This window comes from Mytilus edulis, chromosome 13, assembly GCF_963676685.1.
Source record: "Mytilus edulis chromosome 13, xbMytEdul2.2, whole genome shotgun sequence".
NCBI classification, from domain to species: Eukaryota; Metazoa; Mollusca; class Bivalvia; order Mytilida; family Mytilidae; genus Mytilus; species Mytilus edulis.
Window position 1 is genome coordinate 57579393 of NC_092356.1, and position 12336 is coordinate 57591728.

At 32.4% G+C, this 12336-nt stretch overlaps 1 protein-coding gene and 1 long non-coding RNA gene across 3 annotated transcripts in view; one reads left to right on the top strand and one right to left on the bottom strand.

Annotated features, from left to right (window-relative positions):
* LOC139501986 (tyrosine-protein phosphatase non-receptor type 11-like) overlaps positions 1-12336 on the bottom strand; it is a 462346-nt gene that overhangs the window by 6773 nt on the left and 443237 nt on the right. The gene's annotated exons all lie outside the window — the stretch shown is intronic.
* Positions 2684-4995, top strand: LOC139501134 (uncharacterized). Its single transcript, XR_011658469.1, has 4 exons — positions 2684-2801; positions 3540-3626; positions 4256-4377; positions 4821-4995. It is a non-coding gene; the product is annotated as an uncharacterized lncRNA (long non-coding RNA).

Sequence of the window (12336 nt, forward strand, 5' to 3'; positions counted from 1 at the left end):
AACTTATGAAGCAACGTTTACTCTTTACAGTAAAGGAGGTGACTGATTAAGTACTTATTCTCTGTCATACGATACAGTTTTCAAAATTAAAAGCCATGTGTTGCCTTTTTTAACTTCTAGAACCTAATCGTAAAGGACTTCCTAGTTCAAACATTTTCCAGATAACTACATATCCAAATTCAGACTTGGTTCTTAATTTTTGAAATGTATAAAAAGAAAAAAACCCATATCAAATAAACATACGAAAATATGAAATCTTTTAAAAAGACATAAAAAAACAAGATAACCAACACGAAATGGGACCATAAACTATCCAAAAAAAATCAAATTGAACAAATGTTAGCAATGAAAAATCGTTGTGATACAAAATATCATTTATAGATTAAAATAATAGTATCGGTCCGGTTCAATTTTTTTACAAGTCGAATTTCAAGTGGAAAACCTGTATCTTCAATTTGAAGTGTATATTTTGTTTCAATGCACAAGTTGAAATAATGCTTCTGAAATAATGATTTTGAAAGTGTTGTTCAATAAAGGTTTGAAATATCATATAAATGTTGTTTATTTTACATTTTGCGAAAAAATAAATGATGAAAATGAATTGAAACGTACTCTATTAAATGCAAAATATTCGTAGTATTCAATTTTTACAAAAACTCCTCAATAACGGATTAATTTTGCTAAACTTTTTTGAAATTGTTAAAATAATGTGTTACAACAATGTATATAATAACAAAAAGCATATCCCGAATGTTCTTTTAGAATTTAGGCCAAAAATCTTTTGAAAGTATTTTTTTTCTTTAAAGTAAGGGAACGAACTTCAAAGCCCATTTTACAAAAATTGCACCGTACGATTTTTTGACGACAAGTCAAAATGTGAAGTGAAACCTTTGAACTACCAATACTGTGATTTACAGCCGTATAGTCCGAATGACGATTAAACTCCTTAAATAAGCGACTTTTCCTTACTTGGTCACCGTACTACATGTTTAACATTTAAAATAATGTATAACTCCAGTCCATAGGTCACTTCCCCGCTCATTTACATGTTCAGTGAGGTTCGGACTCCTTGGTTTTTTACTATACAATATAATGTAAAATATTTTGCCCCATAACACCTACATTTTGTATTTGTCTTTTAACTTAAGACTTAATAGCTCATGATCATAAAAGGTCATTTGACAAAATTTAAGCAGATTTTTGATTTTCTTTCTTTTGATTTTAGACCCAAATGATACCAATGCAAATATAAGGTAAAACTCAGAGTCAGCCTTTTCCCGCCATATTTTATAAATCAAATATCTCGAAAAGGAGCTCCATGTCCTATCAATATTTTTAGCTTTAATTTTGATCCTTAACTTATACTCTTCCAGCTTAAAGTATCAATTTTGATTTCTTGATTTATCTAATTTTACCTTAGATCACCTAAGTACATCCTTAATGATGATCATACCTGCTGTTTCAAGTTAATTCGACAAAGATCTACCTTACATCAAAACTTTAAGCCATCACATGTCCATTTTGAGTTAACCATGATAAATGGGTAAACATCCTAATATGGCATTTACATTTTAATACATTAAGCAGTTTAATTCATAATAACCATCTGTACACAATTAAGCGTATGTAACTACAACCTACACAACCAAAGCCGGAACCTACTTTAAAGCAACACTGATGCAGGACTGACGAACCTACAATAAGGACGGATAGATAGACTGACGGACGTATGCACTTACAGGAACACATATTTCCCCTTTATTATCGTAAGCGAGAAACAAAACTATAATAAATGCTTTTGTTTTTTGTTTTATTTTTTTCATCACTGTAATCAATAAAAAAAAATGTTAATCATATGTACATATCATAATTTGTATTAATTATTCTGCTCTTCATGGGCGTCATCCTTGACAAATACAACTATAATTCTTATTCTTATTCAAAACGTTAAAAGGTAAACATCTTAATTCATTGTAAAATAAAATTTTCCTGATTTATTTTATATCTGCATTTACTTCAGTTGCATTGACAATAATGAATGCAGTATAATTTACTCTAATAACTGAAGATGCATGCATACCATGGTTGCAAATATAATCTAACATCAAAATCATATCCATGAAATTACATGTTCCCATGCACTGTTATTTGTTAATTTCTCTGTATGCATTAAACAGTTTAAATAAATATATTTTGAAGCCGTACACTCAAGGAAGGGAAAGGTGTATTCTCCACTCGATAGTTAAATTTTAATTATTTAAAAAGCTCGACAAGCCTCGCGCTTTAAATAATAAGTGTCTCGAGTGAAGAAATGTCGTAATACACTTGTTGCAGTGTAGGAAAAAGTAAAAACACAAAAACACTAAACTCCGAGGAAAATTCAAAAAGGAAAGTCCAAAATCAAAAGGCAAAATCAAAAGTCCAAACACATCAAACAAATGGATAACAACTGTCATATTCCTGACTTGGTACAGGCGTTTTCTAATGATATTTCCCCGCTTATCCCGCCATACGCCTTTCTTCAAAAGATTCTCTGTTTAATCTAAGAAGGCAATCAATTGCAGAAACCTTGGTTTGGTCAGTAGTAAATTTGTTTTGAGGTTGTAACTGAGACTACTATAACACAGAGATTGGTCACTCTCTGTACTGGCCAGTCAAATCGTATTTACACGATGTCCACGGAATGCGCGCGCACGCGGACTGATTAGACAAGAAGGACGATCAGTCATTGTTTACAAATGAGGTGCAAAATAATAACTTTTTTCTAACCTGTGTGGCTTATTAAGGAGTTTTATATATCGGTAAGTGTTACAATAAGATTAAAAACGTTAATTATTGTTTGTTTATGTTCACAATCGCATTGTTTAGTGAATTAATAAGCGTAAATTTACAAATGAAACCTGAAATTTACCGCGATTGAGTTAAAAGTCCGTTAGGCTGACTCAATTTATTTTGTGAATCGGTTAAATTCAGATGAACAGTTGGTTTTCTAGATAGTATTAAAACATTCCCTTGTAATTTTTCTTTTTACTGATGTATACTTTGTCATAATTTAATATACCATCATACTGCCATTTATCCCTTTTTGTGAGGGGATTTACCTTATGAAGGTTTCAAAATGGCCGATGTAATTTTTTTGAGTCAATTTATTTTGTGAATCGGTTAAATTCAGATGAACAGTTTGTTTTCTAGATAGTATTAAAACATTCTCTTGTACTTTTTCTTTTTACTGATGTATACTTTGTCATAATTTGATATACCAGCATACTGCTATTTATCCCTATTTGTGTGGGAGGGGGGGGGGGGGGTGGGGTCCTCATGATGAAGACTCCCTAATGGCAATTTTGAAAAAGGCAAGTTTGTCCACAATTTAAAATTAATCAATCAATTTACCATGGCTATTAGTTTGTTAAAGTAAATAAGCCATAAAGCAACATTAAGTAACACAAGAGTTGAAGACCCATTTATCATGCTTATAGTCTAGAAGCTTAAGCATGATAAGTTTTCAATGTTACTGATTATAATTTTATTTATTGTAGGAATGCCTCACCGAAAGAAATCTCGTTTGGGAAGATGGTATAAGAACAGCCATAAGATAAAAGAACAGAAGCTTAAAACTGGTACTAGTAAGTTTATTTTTCAACATGATAACATTTAGATATCTGACTGACTTTGGAATTCCAATGAATTAGGTTTTACTGCAATATCCTTTAATTGTATTTAAATCATCTTCAGCAGTGGCGGATCCAGGGGGGGGGGGTTCCGGGGGTGCGCACCCCCCCTTTATTTTTGCCGATCAATGCATTTGTATCGGGACATATGTTTTGAACCCCCCCTTTGCCCTGGGTGCCCTGGGTTAGCACCCCCCCTTTCGAAAATTCCTGCATCCGCCCCTGTTCAGTATAAATGACATAAATTATAGCATTCTACATATATATATATACATTTAACAGAGAACATTGTCCATTCATTTATTATGTTCATTCTTACACAAAATTCAAGAATTGACCATGTTGACTCATTAATAAAGATTCAAATTAATACATCTATAAAATTTATGCATATGCCACTGAGTTCATTGCATGTCTAATGCTGAATAAAAATGCTTCATTCCTTTTGTCATTTAAGTGAACCTCATCTCTAAGGTGGTTATGTCTGAAGCGTTTGTGGTTCCAAAATTTAATGTCTGCTGTCTGTGGTGTTTTCTCTGTCAAATGTTTATTTATCTGTGTCCTTTTGTTGTATGCATTTATAGGACTATGACACTAGTTGGAATGAAAAGAGCTAGAATAAATCCATATCATAGATGAAATTGAAGAACAGATCAGAAAGAAAGCAATGAAGAAAGAAAAGGATGACTTAATTTCAAGAGCAGATGTAAGTTAACATATACATGTATAAGTATATTATTAAGTTGCAAATAGAACAATAATACGATTGCAAAGTGAAGGTTAAATTATTGTCTAATATTTATCCTGTTGAATTAGTAAAAAAATAGACAATTTAAAAAATATATATTCATAATATTAGGATATAATGGGAAAAACAGGCTGTAGTTCTCAGAAATCAAGGATTCTGTTTTTAAATATAAAAAACTTGCATGCTAGTTTGCTTTATATATTGTTCCCTTTGATTTATTTGTCTTTTGATGTGAACATTTGTACAAGGTGTAAAGTATTGTCTTTTTAACTACAGTGTGTATTTTACTTTTGTAAGAATCATTTTCAAGAAGCTTGTTTAATTTATTTTGATAAGCATGATATAAGAATAAGTGACTGTTGCATAAATATGTACATGAATGTTTCATTTTTTCATTTCAGGATACAAAAGTTCACCTGACGACCAAAAGGAACTCACAGCACACCAACATGATCAAGAGCCTTTATCATTCAATGGACTGACAATTTCTGTTTTGTAGAGAATAAAAATCATCAAAATCTATAACTGTATTTTTTGTTTGCATTTAGTGAGCTTATAAATAAATTATTGAAATAATTTGAATAGATTGTATGTTATCCTCAAGACTAGAATAGAAAATAGAAGAAAAAAAACTCCCAAGTTGTATAAAAAAGTGGAAGGTCCATAAAAACTAACAAAATCGAACACTTGACTGCAAAAACAAACAGAACGAAGGGGAAAAATGTCATAATCCTGACTTGGTACAGACTTATTCCTTAAAAAGAAATGGTGGGTTAAACTTCGTCTGATTGTTTACAGACTTTCAAAACTTGGTCTTATTGGTTACAGACTTTTCTAAACTTAGTCCTATTGTTTACAAACTTTTCTTTGGTCTCCAGGAAGATTAGAATGTGTAACCCTATTATTGTTAATATTATTATTATCATTATTGAAGTTTTCCAGCTTTATAAAAAAAGAAGATGTGGCATGATTGCCAATGAGACAACTGTCCACAAGAGACCACAATTGACACAGACATTAACAACTATAGGTCACCGTACGGCCATTCAACAATGAGCAAAGCCAATACTGTAGTCAGCTATAAAAGGCTCAATAAGACAATGTTAAACAATTCAAACGAGAAAACTAACTGCCCTATTTAATTCAAAAAAATATACAATGCACTATATTGACAAGTAAAATGATGGTAAAAATCATTGCGAGGACACTTAAGCAAATATGTACACGTGTATTGTATATTCTGCAATACAGTGCACTTTTCAACCTGTAGTGCTGTACCCCAAGTAGTTCCTGTGAAATCAAAGTACTAGTAGCGTAACCGTTCTAAGGTCTAAACACCATAAGATAAGATAAGATAAGATAAGATATTTTTATTTCCAATTATGGGCCCCAAAGGGCATAAACATTACAACATCAATAATTTTTTCATAATACAATACAAACAATGAGATAATAAAAAAAAAAAAGTTAAACGAGAACTATTTAAGTTCTTAAAGAATACGTAGATAAAGAATCTATAGTATGTTTTTTTTTTAATACTAATGCATTTTATTGCAAGTGTGGTTGATATAGATAACAAACAAGCAGCCCAAAAAGAAAAAAAGAAAAATAGATATCCACATATGTATAGTACACAAAAAGTTGGATCAATTAAATATATAATAATTAGCCAAAAAGAAAGTAGAAATTAAACATGTCCATGACTCATCCTGTGTCAGCAGCAAATAGGAAAGCATTATGGTTTCCTAAAGGCAGCTGACACCAGGGGGCGATACCTTATGGGCCATAGGCATGTAAAATGTGTGTAAATGTCTCTTTCCTACCTGTATCAAAAGCAAACAAGGAAGCATCATAGGTAACTTGAATGCAGTTGATACCAGGGGACGATGCCTCAAGGATATAAGAGAACATTTGAATAAATAATATATCTTAACAATTATTTTTTTTTTTCAATCGGCTAGTATGTTATATTTCTAAACATCTGACATCTAAATAATTGTTGAAATCTAAACACTTGTTAAAATCTAAACATGTTTAGATGCTAAAGGTGTTTCAAAACGTACACAGAAAAAGTGTTTAGTTTTGAATTTAGGATCTAAACCTGTTTTTACAGTGTACGGACCTTTCAAATGAAAAAAAATAATAATTCTCTAGACTTAAAAATACATATATATATATATATATATATACACATTTAAATGGAAAGTTAGTTTCTTGAGATCATGCACTTTTCAACTATAAAACTTCTGTTAACACAGAACCTACCCCACTCGATGTAGCTAATTTTCGGTTACCCAATGCCAGAAATATTTGCCACTGACAGTCAGCTATTGATTATTGGGCAGAACTCTACTATAAATATTTATATTTATTTATTTACTATCTTAATTTAATGTATGAATTAGAATGATGTGTACATATGTACCACTCTTGATAAACTCATTCGTCAAGATAAAACTTCAAAAAAAAAGGAGACTTTAGAAAACATAAAGATCAGCAACGTGACATTACTAAACGTTAAATAAGGTTTTGTTGGTGGCTGTGCTTTGTTCTTAAATGGCCACGGAATCCAGATACTGAAGAATAGGTTTTGTCACAATCTGACAGGGGCGTAGCTAGAAAGAAACGATGTGGAAGCATATACCGCCGAGCGGAGCGAGGCGAAAAAATTTTGGGACCCTATTATGCAGAATTTTTTTTTTCTTCGGTTTTCGGTCAAATGACGGTTAAAAGAGGAGCTATATGTAGATAAAAATATATGAATGTAAAACTATTAATAAATCTTCTGAATATAGTAATACATAAACAACACATATTTGTGATACAGAATTTACTCAAAATTGTCCAAAATCTGCTCTTCGGGTCTGGGCAGAAACAAACTTCTCTATTACTTTGTCAACATTCACACTGAAATCCCGATGAATATGCAGTAATGCTATGTAACTTTCGTTGTTGATTGTTGATCGTACATTTGTTTTCAATTACATACGTAGTACCGTGACTGATAGATCTCAGGGCCATCATGACATGGTAGCACTCGCGAGATGTTATAAACCAGCGTACGTGTTCGGCATCGAGCGACCTCCCAATTGAATTCGTCAAAATTACATGCTAGGTCAGTTTCGTATGTTTCAGACAATATTGAGATTTGTTCGTTTGTGATATTTCCTACAACACGACGAAGCAGCACAAAGAAGCGATTTTCTGATAACTTGACGCGACTCCACTCTCCAGTTGCCTTATCATATGGTCTATGAACGCAAAAAATAATGAGACTTTCCAATACTGTTTTGGCGTGGTTGCAGGGTGATTGGCTTTCTGTCAACCACATCGCCTCGGCATATTTTCAACAATATCGAAGGGATCTGATAATTCTAATGCCGATTGGTACATCGATTGGTACATCTCATTCCAAACTGATGAACTGTACACTGTAAAATGTGCTCCAAAACTACATATCTTAGACATTACATTTAGAGTATTACAAATTCAAAAGTAAAAATCTTGTAAAAGATACAAGAAACCTTCCGATTTTGTCATAATCTCAAAAAAAAAAAATGTTTTGAAACCAAATGTCGTTATTTAATGAGATTTCATCAATTAAAAAAAGTGACAACATAGGTGTTTCCTTTAACATTCAATTTATAAATTTTTATTTTGCCATTTCTTTTTTTGCATGCCGAATCAATGTGCACGCAACTTCGGAGCTACGATCTTTTTCTGAATGAACAGCTTCATCAACACTTGTAACTAGGTTGTCAAACTAATATCCGGAATAGACGGAAAAGATACCAACAGTCTCCGATTCCGATTGACCAACTCATCTCTCTCTCTTTTGCTTTTTTTTTTTTTTTTTTTTTTTTTTGTTGTGAAAACGACGTGGATGCACGTGCTGTCGTGCCTCCGGGTAGCTACGCCCCTGTCTGAGCACTGGTATAAAGCTTGACGTTCAGAGTTATTTGCGGTAGTGGCTTCTTTTTGGTTTTTTTGCAGTTTTTGCAGCCGTCCTTCAGATTCAATATCTGATGCAGTAAAATCACCAAGTAAAAGATCAAGATTGAGATCACTGTCATACCAAGATAAGAAGTCACTTTTAGTCCCTTTTAGAGGACATTGCGAAGTGAAATTTGCGACGATGTTTTGGGAACATATATTTATAATTTGTAGGTCTTTTGTTTGTTTAATGCACCCACTGAAGTTATAACCCCTTTTGCCGTTCTGTACTCAACTACTTTAAACGATATTTTCTCTCTTATATGATTGCCGCTAATTACGTTGTTTGTAAAAACCTGATCAAAATTGATTGAAATGATTGACCCTTTTAATTAAGGAAAGACATCCTCATTATTTTTGTATTTGGAAAAGAATTTGATTAGGATAAAAACCCAAGTTCATTACAAAGCATACTAGACTGATTCAAACGGCAACACAGAATTGCTTACAAAAAAAACGATTATTTGGTATAATATATCTTTTTTGGGGCATATTTTTTTTTCGGTTCTAAATTTCCAATCGATTATTCTTCAATTATTCCTATTCTATAATCTTGATTTTTTTCATCTATTCAATGAATAACCGTCGAAACCCATCCATACCTTCCTTTATACTTTTTGCCGCCGGGGCCGTAATTAACCTTCATTTGAAAAAAAACGGTTAAAACTGAAGCCTTTTTCCATTTGTGTTATAGTAGTCTCAGGTTGTAACGACTTCATCTTCGATTTTTTTCTTCAATAGAAGCTGTAGGTATGATTGTACGTACTCGATTTTGTGATCTCAATTTTGTATTTTAGTATAATTCCTATATCAATCAAGTTAGATGTTAAGCAGATACCAAAACAAAACGCAAAGAAGTGTGTTCATTTTCTAATTGTATTTTTATATCTCTCTAAAAATGATAAACTCTAAAATTATGAACTCTTACAGAGGCGATGTCATTAGTTCAATAATTTTGCATATCCCTATATCACAATGTTATTTTTTTTAGATCTACATGTTGATGTAAAGCCAAATTGATAAAAAAAAATATTTCCAATTTTAAATGTTTTTTTTGTAAAATTTTGCATGTTTATAGAAGAAGAAGATTGTATAAAGGTATTTGAAATTGTTTATGTATATTAGAAAATAATAGTGAAATGCACATTCGGGCTAACTATATTATATAGTGTACCATTTGGACTAAAACATGTTACGTTTGGACAAATATGTCGAAATTTTGGCTAAATCTTTAGTCGACATTTGGGCTATATTTTAAAGTCGACATTTGGTTTAATCCTCACATGTAAGGGAGCTACCATTTGATTTTTATGGGGGGGCTAGGATGAAAATTTTTGTCCTCCATTTTTTTTTTAGTTGTAATCTCTGTCCTGCCTTTTTATTTTTCACTCTATTCGGTCCTGCCTTTTTTTTTATTAGTTTATCCTGACTTTTTTTTACCTAAATTGTCATCCTGCCTTTTTTTTTTGCAAAGTGTCTCATCCTGCCTTTTTTTTTACTCAAAACTCCTGTCCTGCCTATTTTTTTCAAATTTCATCCTAGCCCCCCCCATAAAAATCAAATGGTAGCTCCCTAAGGTACATTACATTAACATATTTTATATTAAAATCATATATTAATATCAAAATATTATAAACCACCTATAAAACGTGAAGGAATAAAAGACCTTTGCTAAGATGTATAAAAGAATCTAATAGATTTTTCCTAAGATTGGTTCTGGTCCTTAAAAATCTTACAGGGTTTAAAACTGTAATCTTGTGATACTGTAAACTCATTTCAATTGAAAAGTGTAACACTAAAAGTACCTTTCTTTTGTAATGGTTGAGTGCCCAATAACCGCATTTTTTTTTTAATGTAGGTTGTGTTTTTAAAGTTTCTTATTTAATATCTGATCTGTAATTGCATATGAAATATTTAAAATGATAAATTTGTTTCTGTATTGGTTGAAAAATAATTAACCCAAATCTGAGAAATAAATATGTCTCTGCCCAAATGTAAATGTTTTATGTTTTATATTTTTATGTGTTATATATGAATTCATAATAAGTTTAATAGTCTCTCATAACTCTTTCAAGAGTTCATGTTTCTATGTTTTGTAAGAGGAGAGATTTCAAATGTTGTCCTCCCCTCATATACAATGCAAAATACCCAACCCTGTAAAAATACCTAAAGATCACCCCGCTCCAACGGTCTCCCTTTATCTTATCCGTTTCTATATTATGACAATCTTGTCAGAATGTCAAAGACTACTGGTCGATCGGAATATATAAGATCATTCAGATAGGTCAATGACCTCATATATCTTCAATCAACAAACATACCCGGACATTGTGTAAATAAACAAGAAATAAACTATAACTATGTATGAATTGACCCATGTTATGTCCTGATGCAATGTTTTACATGAGGACACCAATCAATGGGTCGGAGAGCGATACACCTCCATGATGCAATGCCATGCCGTGGTAACCTGAATTAACGCGCTGATGCAATAGCAAAAGGCGGGAAAATGACTACATAACCTTTAAATCTTATTTTGATGGATCACAGTCTATTTTTACTTTTTACTTTCTATTGTTTTGGCGCAACAATAATTTGTTATTTTTCTTACTTTTATCAATATTATTATCAGCTTAATTGGTTTTTTTAATCATTTACTCTGCATATAAACCTTAATTATTTCCTTATATTTGAATATAATGTAAAACAGTTGAAAGTTGTTTTTTATTTGTTTATTTTGCATGTAAACTTTATACATCTGTCCAGTTTGCAATTAAATGATGACACATATAATGAACCTTTAAACGAAAACTTCCTATTTGTTAACATAAATATAACAATAACGTACTACATATCGTCTGACATAAATATATTTGGACTTTGTACTCTTGTTCATTCAGAAAATGAATGTTTATATTTCGGTCGAAAGTACTGACTGATTAAATACATATCTAATCTTTAGATTACACATAAGTCATTCAAGATTCTATATCGCATCTATAAACAGGCAGGTTTTTTGTGTAGATTAATCAATGTTCAATCCTCACCAATGCAATATGATTTCTGATTATTTGATTTGTTAATCGCTGTTTGCAGAGGCGGATTTAGGGGGGGGGGCAGGGGGCCCGGCCCCCCCCTTTTTGGGAAAAAATTTGGTTGCTTATATAGGGAATCACTGAAGCGTGACTGGAGCGGGCCCCCTCTTAGGTCAGTCAGTGGGAACCCACTTATGAAAATTTCTGGATCCGCCACTGGTTTGTTAATTGTCCAGTAGCAAATAGTTCCTGCATGTTTCGGACGAGAACGAATACATAGACAATAACTGTTTAGTGTCTTTAAATATCAGCTGTATTTTACGAGGCTAAGAAACAGGTGTAATGCGAGCCTTAGCGAGCTATATTATTACTCGTGTTTCGAGCCGAGTACAAATACATCGCTCAAAGTGAATAATTATCTATTTTAACATAACAACTAATTTCAACAGCAAAAACAAGTTCAATTTGAAACAGGAGTGTACGAGTTGTCCTACGCTTCAGATTCAACATTCACTAAACATGCATGCTGAAATTGACATGGTTGGTTTTGTTCGCGGTGGGGGGGGGGGGGGGGCGGGGGGGGGGGGGTTACTGACTATCCTTTCGGGTATAACTGTGCCGACAGCACTTGCCAAATCATACCCTGTTCTAACAAGAAAACATTGAAAAACATACCCTGTTCTAAACAAAAATATTGAAAATCATACTCTGTTCTATACACGCTCAGAAAATGTATACCCTGTTCTAGACCGTGTAAAACAGATGTAGTTCTAGACCCGGGTTCTAGACTATATCTTAAACAGTTAAATAAGCGATCCTGTTTTAGACAAATACTTTATTTAAAAAGCGACCCTGTTCTCACCAGCAGGGCATGAAAAAGCGACCCTGT